This window comes from Tyto alba, unplaced genomic scaffold, assembly GCF_018691265.1.
Source record: "Tyto alba isolate M040663 unplaced genomic scaffold, T.alba_DEE_v4.0 Super-Scaffold_21, whole genome shotgun sequence".
Lineage (NCBI taxonomy): Eukaryota > Metazoa > Chordata > Aves > Strigiformes > Tytonidae > Tyto > Tyto alba.
The window spans coordinates 17810973-17825512 of NW_024881295.1; the positions used below are offsets into that span (position 1 = coordinate 17810973).

Below are 14540 nucleotides of genomic sequence, written 5' to 3' on the forward strand. Positions count from 1 at the left end.
TCCAAAAGGGTTGGCTCTTGCACATGAATTTGTGGCTGTGACACAACAACAGATGAATGATCAGTTTGTTTATAGATAATTGCAATGAGTCTAGCCTGCAGGAAAAGAATGTCTTTATGCAAGAGTTCTGGACAGGGTGGAAGCGCTTGAATATTGCGGTGATGGCAAAGCTAACAGACAGAATAAGCACTCTAGACAGTTAGCCAGAGAGGGGCGTGCAAAGGCACAGAAAACCTGCCGTGCCCTGAGCTGCTCTGGATCAGCCAGTTGCTCACAGGGAGGATTGTACCAGCAACTGACAGCGAAGCAGAGCGTGCAAAGCCTCTGCACAGCCCGCAAAGAGACTAGTGGAAACATCTGGCTTCATTTATTCAACGAGCCAAGGGTAAAAGCAGGCTCTGACTGAGGGGATGTCCACGACACTATCTTGCTGCTGCAGAACAAAGTGAATGAAAGGGGCCGTGCCACCACGCATAAAGAGGGTCTCTCTGCAGCCCACTCCCCCCCCCCCCCATTGGTATCAACTTGGGCAATGGCTCTGGGAAAGCCAGAAAGAACTTTTCAAACCAGCAGTTACTGCATTTCCCAACTGCAAAGCCTCTGCCATGCTGCCACGCAGGGCTTGGCACACCACCAGGCACTGTTTCTTGCACCCTATGAAAAATCATGTCTTACTGACTGCATGGTGTCGAAGGACCTCTGTCTAAATCTTCCCGTACCTGAGAAACAGTGGGTAGTAGTGCTCCTTTTGTCAGAGGAGGAAAATGTGTGATTTAATTTTTGTTGGCTGGAACTTGCCAGTGCAAAGCAGCAGCAGGGCGAGCTTGGCGGCCACAGGTGCCGGTTGGCTCCCTGAGGGCAGCTCTTGCTTAAGTATAAAAGGATCCTGTCCTCAGGACCACTGAAAATGAACCAGTGAAAGGTTATGTAGTGCAGCCAGTAAGCATTGCTCTGGAGAGAGAAGAAATGGTGTCCACCATTCCTGGGAATGATGCTGCTTGGTTTCCACCAGCCAGTCGTGCGGGCGGAGACATGCAGCCGGGCAGAGACTAGTGCCTCTGCACCCGAATTACACACCGTGCTAAGCAGCTGCTCTCCTGATTTGCCTCCAGACTCTTTCTGCACTGTTGTTAACACCTACTTGTGTCCAGTTGGATAGGTCTTGTCTGCACAGAAAAGACAAGGTTGCACAAGAGTTCCCTATGATTTACAGCCTCTCACCCACTCTCAGGGTTTTTGCTTTGTCCAGTCCACCACGACCCCGTTACTGCTTCTCACGCGGGGCTCGCTCTATCACTGCTACTCCACCACCTCTCTGCCCGCCGGGCCCAAGACTTGCTGCCTTCCCTTCCTCTCTTTAGCTCTCTTTTTGACTTGTACTGATGAATTTTGCAAACCTGACAGCTCCTTTTCCTCAGAGTGGCTGGGAGAGGGACACGGGAAGGAGCTGCGTCAGCCTGCCATCACCTCTTGCTTTCTCTTGAGTTTTATAAATGCATTGAATTGGATTTTTATCTGAGCAGCAGGAAGCATTTGGAGGGCTTTCCGTCAGCAGTATATAAATAAAAATGGATCAGAATAGATTGGATTGTTGCTTCTTACATCCGCTTCCCTGTTTTGTTTTTGACAGGTCTTGACACCCACACACACGCTCCTTGCTCAGACTTGGCTAGATCTGCTTTTTTGTCTGCTTTGAGTTTTTGGCAGGATTTTCCATTCCTCACAACCTTCTTCCCTTACAGAGAGTTTCAGTCGCTATCACCCAGGTTCTTAGCTCTTAGGCCTCGTGCCCTTACGCTCTCCATACTGATGGGTCCTACCAGGCCCACCATTAAAACATCGCAGGGGCAAGCACTGCACCCTCCCACAGGTTCTGAAACGGGGACGCTGCTGCTGCTGGCTCCTGATCTCCTTTGCAACCCCCCCGGGCTCCTGACCTCCTTTGCAACCCCCCTGGGTCCAACATCATTCCCCTGCTTTGGCCCACGCTGCCCACTGCAAAGGAGTGGAACTGATACCTGCAAACTGAGATTATTAGAAAACAGGTATTTGTGGAATAGAATTATTAAGATCAGTTTAAGATGTTTTAACCATTTAACAATTGCGCTGCAGAACAAATACTGGTCTTTTGAGGAATAGTTGGAATGACTGTAGGATAAGGCTCTCATGAATAATCTTACTGGAGACGGTTTGGCCTCGTAGTGGCAGATGCAAAGAAACATAAAGCTGAAGAAGCTGCAAATTAGCAACAAACCAAACCAGGCCAGCCTTGAAGGACAAGATGTACGTGACCACAGGACTGAGTTTGCGGAGAAGGGTCAACCGGCAAACACAGTGAAGAAGACTCCGAGCCTTCATCTGAAGACCCCCAATGACCACCTGAAGACTCCAACTGACATGCGCAAGAGACGTTAACATATGTTAAATGAGTTCCCAGAAAAGTTATGAATATGATAAAAATGCAATGAATATGTATGATGAAGGTAGTATAAATGCTTGCTGATTTCATTCTCACACACACACATTAGGAGCTCTCCCCTGTGTGTCCGGCACTGTAATAAAGAATGCCTGCTTTCTAAAACTCCAAAATTGAGTCTTAGAGAGTGAATTAATTACCACTTTCCAGTAATAGAACTGAGCAAAGAATCTGCAGAAGGCAATTTGTCTAATGGGTTTACCCTTCTCCCCCTCCCCAAGTGGAATATGCATGAGCAGCCCTGATGTCTTCAAGTACGTTCACTGCTGGAAGAGGCTCGCCTCATTTTTGTCCCTGTGTGCTGTTTTTAATGTTACATATCAATCACAAATGTTCCCTGCGTGCATGCTCCCCGTGTGCCTTCAGAAACTGGTATTTGCTATGCAAATAGCATTAAGTTGTAATTGATTATACAAGTCTTGAGAAATTGTTTCTGATGCAAAAAATGGGTGAGTGTGCAAATACCTCTGCTGTGTGTAGCACGTACCCCTTTAAAATGGGGGTTTCATACATCGAGATGCACTTTTGAAATTCAGTTTTCATGAGCATTTGTGCTGGAAGAACACGGTTGGTTGAGCGTGTGCATGAAGGGAAGCATAAAAGCAACAGAACAAACTAGTATTATGTACTTTAAAAAAAAAAAAAAAGTTTTATAAAGTCAATTTTTAAACTGCCCAACTCTAAGCACGAGCGCTGGCGAGGAAACCAGGACTGGTTCGAGTGAGCGACCGCCCTCGGCTTGCCGTGCCCCGCACCAGGGGCGTGGGAGCCGGCAAGCAGCCAGAGGCAGCAGCGGGGCTGAGCGAGACACCACCGCACCCGTGGGGTTTCCTCCCACCCTGTGACCGGGACACGGCCGGGGGGGCGGCGGGGTGGGCCCCGCTCACAGGCGGAGGCCTTCGGGGACACCCACCGCCTCCCTCCCGCGGGGCCCGTGCCCTGCCGCGGGGCGGGCGGGACACCCGTGGCGGTGGGGCGCGCGCAGGCGCGGCAGCCGGCACGACGCGCGGCGCGGCGCGGGTAAAAGGCGAAGGCGGGAAACCCCCGCCACCGCCCAGGCGCGCATGCGCAGCCCCACCTTCCACTCAGCCCCCGCCCAGCGCCGCGCCGAGACGGGGGGGGGGGGGAGCCTTAACCGGGCGGAAGTGACGGACGACTAAGGGCGGAAGCGGCGCAGGGGCGTGGCTGGCTCGCGGCAGGTGAGGGGCGCGCGGCGCGGCCGCGGGGGGGCGGGGCTGGGTCCTCCTTCTCCCCCTCCCCCTCCTCTTTTTCCCTGACCGCCCCCCCCCCCCCTCCCGCCGCGGTTTTGGGCTCGGGGCGGCCTGGTCGGGCCCGCGGGGGCTCGGGTGCTGGCGGAGGGCCGGGACCACGGCGGTGAGGAGCCGGGGCTCGGTGGGGGGGGCACCCCCTCCCCGCTGGGCGTGAGCCCCTCCAAGGCCCCCTGAGGGGCTGCGGCCTGTCCCTCCGCCCCCGAAACGCTTCGGGCGGCCGCAGGCGCTGTCCGGCGGAGCCCCCGTCGGGTGTTGGGAAGGAAAGAGCTCGGTGCCGGGAAACGGGCTGGGTGGGGAAACAGGGTTAGGAAATCTTTTGTCGCGCTTCTTAGGCGGTGCCGAGCCGCCAAGGAGGGGGGAAGGCCTCGCCGGGCAGGCGCGGAGCGTGGGAAGGCCGCGTCGGTGATGCTGAGCGGGGTGCCTGGGCGCTTGGGGGGGGTTTGGCGGGTGGGGAAGGGCGGGGGCTGCGCGGTGTGTGGGTTGGGTACCCCGCAGGGGTAGGCAGCTGTATGCTGCAGCCTGGGTGGAGTCACAAAAAAGAAGAAAAAGTGTCCAGGATAGAGAAAGGGTCCGAGGGCTCTGGGATGTGGGTGACATCGCTTTTCCTCAAAGTTAGCTAATGGCTTGTAATGGAGTTGTGGGGGGTTTGTACTACTCCAGGTACCGATTCGTTACTGTTCACTGTCAGCTAATTCAAGGAACACCACAGATTATAAAAAATGTAACGTCTAGTCTATAAGTGCATTAATACAGTTTGCCCCTTGGAGTGCTGGCAAATCAGTTTTACCGTGGATTGCCTTTAAGTTGCCCAAGGGCATGTTCCTAGCTCCCAAGCTGGTAGCTGTGGTGTTGTAGTGATTTGTCGAATAAAAACATGTCATCAGTGTTTGCAAGTGAACCCAAATGCTGCTGTGATAAATGCATTTATCATATTAATTATTTTCTGTGTTCAAAATAAAGAATGAGACAGACAACGGTAAAAAGACCACAGGGCTACTAGACCTAGCTGTACACACAAAAAAAAGGCTGCTGATGGACATACTGAACATCGTGAATCTGCATCCAGCAGTGATGATCATAACTATGTATTTAGAAAGCAACAGAAGTGCTGTTGTGGTGAGGTTTTCCCCCCTCCCTTTTTTTTTTTTTTTTTTTTTTAAATTGTGTCATTCAAATATTGAGTGGTTGGACAGCACCTGGGTTTTCCCACAGGCCTCTTTTAAAAGAGGAGACGTTTCATCCCTGGGGAAGAGTAGGCTAATTCTTAACTCCGCTCGCTTCTACAGTGCAAGCTTCCAGCAAGGGGTGTGGGATAGTGCCAGCTGTGGTTGTGGCATTTCACATGATTCAGGCAAATGTCAGCTAGGAGTTTGCATGAGATGACCTATTTATTTCATTTAGGTTGCACGGTGGGTGTTGCTGGCAGTGATTGCAGACCGGGTTGACCTCTCCTGGATAGATGAGGTAGAAGCTAAAACTGTCTCTGTTGCCAGTTTTTTGAAATACAGAGCCTTCCTTGAGCAGTGAAAGGAAGTGGAGCAGATAGTGCTGCTCTTGCCAGAGGCAAGGGCTGGAGGCAAAGTGACTTTGGCATGTCCTTGTAGAGGCTTTCTGCATTTCAGTTGAATGGGTGTTCCAGTCAACTGTCCCTTGCTTAGACTTTCTTTTAGGAAGGTTAGCTAGGGGCTGATAAGTTCTCTTGATATTTGATTATGTTTGTCTTGTCTGAGTAGTAAAGCTAGGATGTAAAGACTGCCTGATATACCTCTGTAGTCCTGGGATGCTTTGGTTATGGGGAAACAGCCATACCACTAAAGAGCCCTCGGGCAGAAAAATGCCTGAGGCACTCCTAGAGCAGCACAGGGTTAGCATCTGCCCTTCTTCTACCACTCTGGATATTTAAACTGAGTTTTTAATCTTCGCTCCTTCAGATAAAAAGTGCTGTTCTCTTCTCTCAATGCAGGAGCTCATTGGCAAGAAAACTGAAAGCAGATAATCCCTGGGAACTACTTCACAGTCTGGCTTGTGTGTTCTGGTGATACCAGGTAACTGTAGTCACTGCATGCTCAGCCTGAGCAGTAAAAGAGAAGGGGGAATAATAGTACTGAGATAAGCCTGAAAGCAAAGCAGATTTGGTTTGGTGTTGTTTTTTTTTTTTTTGTTTGTTTTATGATTAAAAGTAGTATGCAATGGAAGAGGAGGATTATGTCTAAAACTGTGATGTTTCCCATGGCTGTGGCATATGAGCTTGAAGGGATCATTTTTATCACTCAGCGATTTCTGTAGCTCATCAGCTCTGCTTGGACCCCTTCACAAAATAACCTTTGCCAGAAAATAGTCCATCCAGCAATTTCAGCAGTTCATTGATTCCCCAGGTGTCATTCTTTTGACCCAGCTTTTTGTCAACTCCTGTCATCCAGGCCACTCTGTAGGGATACTACTTCTAGTAAATGTGAACAGGCTTGAAGACACTTCCTTATAGTGAGTGAGTTCCCCTCTTGTCATCTTACAGAAATGCAAGCGTTCCTTTTACTTTTGAATGTATAAAACGGTCAGGAACTACTTTGGTTGCCAGTTTGATTTGGTTGTTGCCTTCATTAAGTATCTTGGGATCTGTTATAACACAGTGCAGGTGGGATATGGATGCTGTAAAACTCCAGAACTTTGTAGCAGAGAGTACTGAATGTGGAGGTGAAAAATAAGGTGTTGCTAGTTAGGATTTGTGGCAGTGAGATGTGGCAATGGTTAGATCTGCAGCTAACGTCACTCTGCAGGAGGCTGAAGCTGATTTTGCATCAGAGAATTAGAGGGGAAAATTAATTGGATTTTTTTGTTGTTGTTTGGAAAGTGCTATGTTTTTTTTTTTTTTAAGTATGTATTTGTTGCTGTGGTCTGACAATAAGATTGAGGAGCTCCTCATTTTTCTGAACCAAAGGTTCAGCAGTGTTTTAGCTAGCCTGCTTTTGAAACTTCAGTAGTTAAGAGAACTTGCTGCAGGGAAACGGCCCTCCAAGGGACTTTTGACACAGCCAGTGGCTTCTGTGTACTTTAGGCATACAAAACCAAAGTGCCTCCATTTAGGAAACTCAGTCAAGAGCTGTGTCTGGATGTTTGGGCTGGGAGTCTCAGCATTACTTTTGATGTCATATTGTAGGTGTAGCTAAGCTAATTGCTTAGGCTTCTTTTATTACAAACAGTAAGATGAAGGGAAGGCAGGCAATTAGAACAGTGCTTTGGGTCAGTTGTAGACGTCTGCCTTTGAATCAGATCAGTTGTTCATTAGAGCGCCTGATTGTGTCCATTAATGATGAGAGCCGAAGGTGACAGTTGCAGAGTGGGTTATCTGATTTAACTTCAAATATCATCATCTGTCCATCAAAATGAGCTTTATGTATCCAGCTGGATATGTCAGCCTGTGCTTAGAGGACAGGGTTTTCTCAGCAAGGTGGTGCAGCTCGGTGCCTCATGGCAGTGAGGGCTGCTGCCTGAGCTCTGCGTTGAGAGGCAAGATTGTCTTGAAGACAGTAGTGGCTTAGAGGCCGTCTTAGCCTGTGTAGCTGAGAGGGTTGAAGTGCACCTCAATTCTTCTAAGTCTCTACCTTTCAGATTGCCTTTGAAAAATAATTTAATGTAGTAGCATTCTGTCTTCTGGAGAGTTGATATTATTTGATTTTACATAATTTATCTTTAAATGTCAGGTATTTTACAGTTTGCCAGAGAGTTGCCTTATGCTATTGTAAAGCTGGGCCCTGAGATGCTTTCTCTTTAGCCTAAGTGGAATAGGGCAGCGTAGTATGTGACAAATCAAGAAATCTAAGTGGGTCTGGGTAGTTTTTAGGGAAAGGGAGGGTCTCCATTTGAGAATGATCACCAAGTGAGTTGATGTATTGGTTCAGACCCATGCTTATTTGATCCATGTGACTATGCTGCTGCTGGGAAACCAAATCCTCCAGCTCAGGTGCATTTAGTTACCTGTCCATAACATCCTTGCCTTAATGTCATGCTGCTGGTAGAGTTCATCTGTCTTTAGTAGCTGCATTAGCTACTGTTTCTTTTAAAGCAATGTGTCTGAGCCAAAGGTGTTAACAGGCCCTGGCCCCTTAAGAAGGGGCTGCCTTAGATACTGGGCTCATACTTTCAGAAGTAGATTTTTTTGACAGGCCAGTGCTTTTCTTTTGGTAGCTCTGGGTGCTTGGGAAAGATCACGTACAGATGGTCTTTTATTCCAGAAACTGCAGGACAGGGCAAACAGATAAGTAGCAACCAGTGTTTGTTAGTCTCTGACACCAACCATGGTCCAAGGAGATGTGTTTCTGTTGGGCACCCAGTTTACAGAAACTGTGCCAGTAAGCATCTCTTGTTGCAAAGCACCCTATCTATTGTGTTCCCTCTGCAACTTAGGGAATTGACTTTAAAAAAAACAAAAACTTTTGGGATTTTGAATGCAAGCTTCAGACCAGAGTCTTACTTGCTATTTCCAAAGTGAGTATCTTCATGGCATTACCTTAATACCTTTTTCTAGAACAATGTTGCTAGTCAGTAGGTTGAGTGAAATACGTATTTTAAATTGAATGGATCTGGGGTACCTTGCATGCAGATCCCAAGGTATGTTGCATTGAACTAAAGGGCTATCAGTAGTACATAGATTCAGCTAACAAAAAGACACCCAGCACTGTAGCTGACATGGTGCAACACGATGTGCTTGTGGTACCTGGATGTGCAAGGTACCACATGTGGTAACTGCCAGCAATTCCACACCATTTGGATATGGAGAACTGAGTGGCATTATATCACTAGTGGCTGCCAACCAGTGCAGCAGAAAAAGCTTTTCCTTTTCCTGCAGCAGCTGCTAGGACAGATGAGGTGAGACTGCTTCAGTGATGGAATCCACTCCTGCCATTTCCAAGCAGAATATTGGCCCACAGGCCAGGATGCACAGTGTGTGAAATGCAGTGCGAGCCCCTGAGTCCCGCCGAGTATCGAGTCAGGCTCCTCAGTGCTCTGCTGTTTCTACAGGGCCATGGTGTGATGTGGGAGGCTGACTCCTGTTGAAAAGATCTTGACTGTACTGGCAGTCCCATATCAATGAGCGACTTTTGGAAGTATCAGCACGTAGCAGGAGATGCCTCGTAGGATTCATTTTCTACATGGACTTTTTTTTGTTGTTTTTCTTCTGAGGTAATGCTGCACTGTAAGGACAGGCTGAAACTATGAGGTTGATGAGATTAAGTATCTCTCTCTGTAAAGCTGGAGCAGAAGTGGTTTTTACAGTTTTTACAGCTTTGACTAGGTTAACTTTGTGATGTAGGTGTGGCAGCTATGTGCTCCTGCTGCTCTGAGGAGGAGGAAGAGAGACAGCTTTTAAAGCCTCTCACTTTCCCGCACCAGTCTCTGTGCCTGGGGAGTTCCAGCTGCCCAGTTTAATTCAGTCATTAAGACTGGTCAGGGTGGGACAACTGAAATGGAGAGCTCTCTTGCTCCAGAAATGGCACTGGAAAGTAAAATCCTAACCAATGCCAGGCCTCCAAAGATGGAGAAACCCCACTCTTCAGAGCTTTGTCTGAAAGAGCTACTAGACATCCTGAGACCCAAAGCAGTAATGTCTACAACAGAGTTTGAGGGTGCTACTATAAGAGATGTCTAGTAACACAAGCACCCTGGTGGAGTACAGCCTGCTACAGGGCCTAATTATGGTCTTATTAATGCTTTCTTTCATCACTGCTTTCCAGCCTTCAGATGGTGATTAGACCTATTTATAGGGGCAGAGTTCCTTAATATTCAGAACAGTGCACCTCTTGCCAATCAAATCAGTGCCATCTGCATCTTTGATTGCTGCTTAATAACACTGTAGAACATGGTTAATTAAAAAATATAAATAGACTTTTCATCCTCTTAACTTATGAAAGTGCTTCTCTCCTCCTCTCTTCCCCTCCCTGCTCCCCCTTCTCTTCCCCCCCGCCCCCCCCAAAGGTAAAGTTGGCTTAGCACAGGGACGATGGTGAACCTCTTGTCTCGCTGCTGGAAATACATCCTGCTCTCCTACCCAGGATGGTTACCTCTTCTGTGCTCTGCTGGAGGACCAAATTTCAACCCCCTTAGTGAATGTCAACACAGGGCAGAACAGCCATTGGCTGCACAATAAAGTAGGATTTACATCTTGGTTCTTGTACTGCATTTATCGCCAGAATGTTAGCAACTTCTAGCTTTTGTTTCAGTTACATGTCTGCATCTGTGTGAGTGCATGTGTACACACAGCCTTATCCTGTCCCTTAACAGGAGGAGCAAATGCAATGGCATGTTTTGCTTTTCTAACATTTTAAGTCTCCTTTTTAAATACATTTCCCTGGCTGTGCAGCTGGTAAACTCTCAGGAGTGTGCTTTATCTGTGCAGGGCAAGGTCACAGAATTGTCTTTTTTTATTATTTTTTCCTTGGAGGAGTTCATTCTGGTATTTTGTTGGAATGGTCTCTAGGTAAGTTTCTAGTACAAACAAGGTATGAATTGAATATGACAGCAGATTTGATCATTATTTGAAATTCTGTGGGTAGACTGTGTGGAAAATAGAGAATAAGGATGATGTAGTATATTAAGTACAGTACTACAGAGTACCATAGTTAAGTGTACAGTAGTAGACATTTGTGATGAGACATACAACAGATGTTGTAGCAGCTGGGAGCTTTGTGAGCTCTAAAAGCTTCATTTAGGTATTGTGAGCAGTGTGCTGATGTAGTGTGCTAGGTTGGAGCAGAGGGAAATGAGAATAACAGAGGCCTGTTAATGTCAACCAGGATGGGACAACATTGGTGTAGGTAAACATGGTAGGCAGTATTATGTGTAAGAAGTTACTGTCAGTGAGGAATTTGGGATGACTTCTTGCTGTGAACCAGGTTATGGATGTGTCTTTCCTCTATTGAAGGAGACAGCACCTTGTGATAAGCTATGCCCAAAGCCTGTCTCCAGTCCCATCTTTTGAGTGTGTTTAATCTTTAGCAGTAGTTCACTTGTGACTTGGTCTGTTCCCACTGTGGAACCACGCTGGTGGTAGTGGCATAGTGGTATGGGACTTGTGTTTTATTGCATATTGCTGGTCTCTGTGTCCTTGCAGGTGGCTACAAGGCATTGGTCTTTTATTAGGGTCCTACAAAAGAGAAACATAGGGCTAGAGGGGGCCTATCACCTCTTTTTGGAGATGTTACTGCATGTGGGAATTACAGGCCTTTGGTTCATGCTGCCATTCCAGTGCAGTGACAGAAGCAGCAGCACAGTAGTTGCTGAAGCAGCCTTTGTGTCTTTGAAGAATGCATACTGATTTTTCTTCAAAGTATTTAAGCCCTCTTTTCCCCTGAACCCCCTTTTTTTTAATCCCTAGAAGCATGTGAAGGAAACAAATATTGTTGGTGGCTTGCTTTATTCTCCCTTTATTTTCATGGCAAAGCATGCCGCTGATAAGTGCTTGTATATAGCTTTACAGTCTGCTTGTGTTGAGAGAAGCCAGATTATTTTCTTAATATTGCCTTTGTTTACATTCCCTTGAAAAAGTAAGGTATTTTAAGGTTGTAGGGTTTTCTTTTGCTTGTAGATAATCATCTCAGTGATTGGTCCTCCACAGAGCAATGTTTTCTAAAGAACTCAGAGGAGTGCTGTTTCTTTTACAGACTCTATTTGCTCTGTAACAAGTTCTCTTGGACTTAGCTTTGACAAAAGGAGTTTAATTCTTGGTGAGCAAAGTAGGTGGAGTGTTTCTCTACCTATCTAGAGCAGTGAATTGTATACTTTCTTCTCTGGGTTTGGAGCTGCAAGTCTCTATGTAACCATCAGAGTATTAGACTTGCCTGTGGTGGTTGAACAGTACGACTGGTTGCTGGTTCCAGATATTTGAAAGCCCTGGAGTGCTCAGCCTGGGTGTAAGTCATTTGGAAAGGTGAGACAGCCTAGTGGAGGCTGGTGTGTTTCCCACTGCTGTTGTTTTGCTCAGCTTTTGCTAGTGTGAATGTTGGAACTGAGAGGGAGAGAGCAGCTTTGGGTGCAGAGGGGTAGCCACCAGCCCTGATGAGCTCAGTACCAGCTTGCTGGAGGTCAAAGGCATAGACAGCTTAAGGCAAAAGTGCAAATCTGAGCAGTTGCTAGCTTTAGTCAGAACTTCCAAATCAGGACATAACTCTCGTGTAAACAGGTGGTGCAGTGAGAAAACAACCTTTTTCTCTTTGTTGGCAATTTAATAAGGCAAATTATGTTGTTATATAACAACAGAGCACATCTGTCGTGATCATGAAAGTTGACATAGAAAAAATAATTGAATAAAGAGTGGCTGGAGCCCCTAGATGCTGCAACTCTTTTCCAGAGCCTCTTTGATCACATTAAAGAGCTGTGTTGCTGTTTCTTCTGCCTTGTGTGACCCACAGGTGGTCACACCACTAATGATTAAATCTTTTGGGTGAGCTGACATCAGCTTTTCTCAATAACACTTGCTTTGGTGGCCTATATGCCCATTTCTCACTGTAGCATATGAGTATTTCATGTCAGCCATCATAATTCCAGGATGCTGTGCTTTCTGCTGAAGCATGCTAGCTTCCTCTTTAAGATTCTGGAGTGATACTGGAACCAGTTTGTTGCTTTGTGAAAATCACTTCCATGTGTAAGATACAAACAGTTTACTTGCACCTTTGGCATGTGTGTTACATGAAGGCTTGGCATCTGTTGGGCAGTGTGGGAGAGCTGAGATATTTCTAACCTGCAGCACTTTGTTTTTATGTAATGCCTAATTCTGCTAATGGAGCATGGCAAGGAAATGTGCTGCTTCCTTCTCAGTATACTGGAGGTTGAGATAAAGGAAGATTCAGTCTTGTTGAGTGACAGTTCAGTTTCTGCTTTCCTTCCTGACTTTTGCTGGGATTATTTTGAATTTTCCCTATTAAAATCTTGCTTGTTCCTGCAGTTGCAGTCTGTTATGGGAAGCAGTTCCGCTTTTATTCTAAGCATATGGTCAGGCTTTCACTCGAAGTGTTTGCAAAACTGGCTTGTTTCTCCAGTTAGTTTGGTCACAAGAAGTAATAAATAACAGCTGTAGCACGAGATTTTGCTTGAGTCTAGTAACTTAGAAGGCTGTTGCTGTTTTTCTTCTTTCTTGATATAAATCTCTAATTTGTTATATTGCACAGAAAGAATTGTCTCTTGTATCTGTCTCTGACAGCCGTTTCCAGAGGGTCTACCGTGTTTCTTCAATGTGTTTTTTTGGGGGAAAGGTAAGAATCTGGAGCTCGTGTGAGAGGCTGTGTTTGAGAACCTGTGAAGCTGAAGTTTACTGACAGCTGAACTGTGACAGCGTGAGCAGGAGCACCCAGGGCTTTTCCCACTTTGCCCCACTACTGTGTGCTCCTCTCTGCAAGGGAGCAGTGGGTCCTGAAAAACAGTCTGTAGCTCCTCAGTGTGAAGAAAGAAACAGTTTGGTTTTGGTTTTGGCTGAGGGAGCGCTGCTTCTGAGTCTGAGCATCTGTTGTCATTCAGCAGCTGAACTGAGCTTGGCTTTAGGAAGGTCACTAAGAGAATTTGGGTTGGTGAGAGTCTGGGAAAACATACTGGGGCTGCATAATCTTACCTGGCTTCAAGAGGAGAAAAGCCTGGTTTTCTCATCCTGTGGGGCAGGATTACCATTATATGGTAATGGTTTTGATAGTGAAGCAAGTTTAAGAAGTCCTCCTCTTGCCCCTGCTTCCCACTCTGTTTCATGACTGGGCAATTACAGCTGTATATCTGGCTGTGGTAAATTGGGTCATTGAACTGATATGAGTTAAAAATAGGCATTCAAAACATCAGCAGCATTGATGCAACAGAAGAGTTTGACCAGTGGCAGGGAGGATGGTAAACTTGTTTTGCTGCCAAAGCCAAAGTATCTCGTAGCTGTGCACTCGCTGTGTTACCTGGTTCATTTGTTTCGCATTGTCAATCAAATAGTAGATTTGAAGGCAGAAGGGTTCAGGCTTGGTGTTGTGGTCAGCAGATCAAAAAATAGCATCTCAAAATTAGCTGTACTCCACTCAGATTAACTTGTATGCTTTACAAGTCTAAATAGTATTTTTCTGCCTGCTGAACAGGCTCGGTCAAGAAGACTAATCAGTGTGCGAGCGTTGCTGCTGAAGAGTGTGGATACAGAGTCTACCTGCCAGTGATGCATGAAGTGAACCAGAATAGGTCTAGGCTTCCTGCAGCAGAGCCAGGTCTTCTGATGGCTGGGCTTGGTTTTGCAAATCTGTTATCTGTGGAAAGGCTCCTAGGTTTCTTCTTTTTACCTCTCATATGATTAAATTTTATACAACCTTCCTGCCCCCACCCAAAAAAAACAGCCCCACTCCCTTACCCACCCCACCCCCAAAAAACATCCCAAAACAACAGCCAAATCATATTTACAGACAGTCTTTCCTAACCTGCTGTGGTAGGTTCAGAAAGGACAAATTTGGAGAGGTTAGATGGTGTTTAAGTATACAGGAATGGCTGCAGGCAAGACTAATCTGATATATTTTTCATTTTCTGAAGCAAGATAATGAATTTAAAGAATGGGTGAAGACTCTTCTAATTTTCACCTATTCAACAGTTTTTTCTTTATGCTGTAACTTATCTCTTCAGGCTCTTGTTTTATGAATTTCTCCAACGTAGGCTGTGTTTCTATGTTATACTCAGCCTTCTCTGCAGTACAGACTGAACTACAGTTTGCGCACAGCAGTGCTCCCCAGACTGGCTCCTGCATACCTCAAAGTACCGTGGAAGAAATGTGTTGTGCCCTGAGATATCTCTGTCTG

The 14540-nt window shown here is 46.5% G+C and overlaps 1 protein-coding gene across 9 annotated transcripts in view; it reads left to right on the forward strand.

Moving 5' to 3' along the window:
• Positions 1 to 3605: 3605 nt before the first annotated feature.
• WASHC1 (WASH complex subunit 1) overlaps positions 3606 to 14540 on the forward strand; it is a 44691-nt gene continuing 33756 nt past the window's right edge. Inside the window, exons 1-3 of one of the 9 annotated variants that reach the window (XM_042795353.1) lie at positions 3635 to 3675; positions 5149 to 5211; positions 5711 to 5792. The gene's annotated coding sequence lies outside the window, so the exon portion shown is untranslated. Of the gene's footprint in view, positions 3676 to 3774; positions 3851 to 3870; positions 4051 to 4145; positions 4165 to 4933; positions 5212 to 5710; positions 5793 to 14540 lie in introns of those variants that run through there. The other 8 variants (XM_042795354.1, XM_042795357.1, XM_042795355.1 and 5 more) reach the window with 8 other exon arrangements.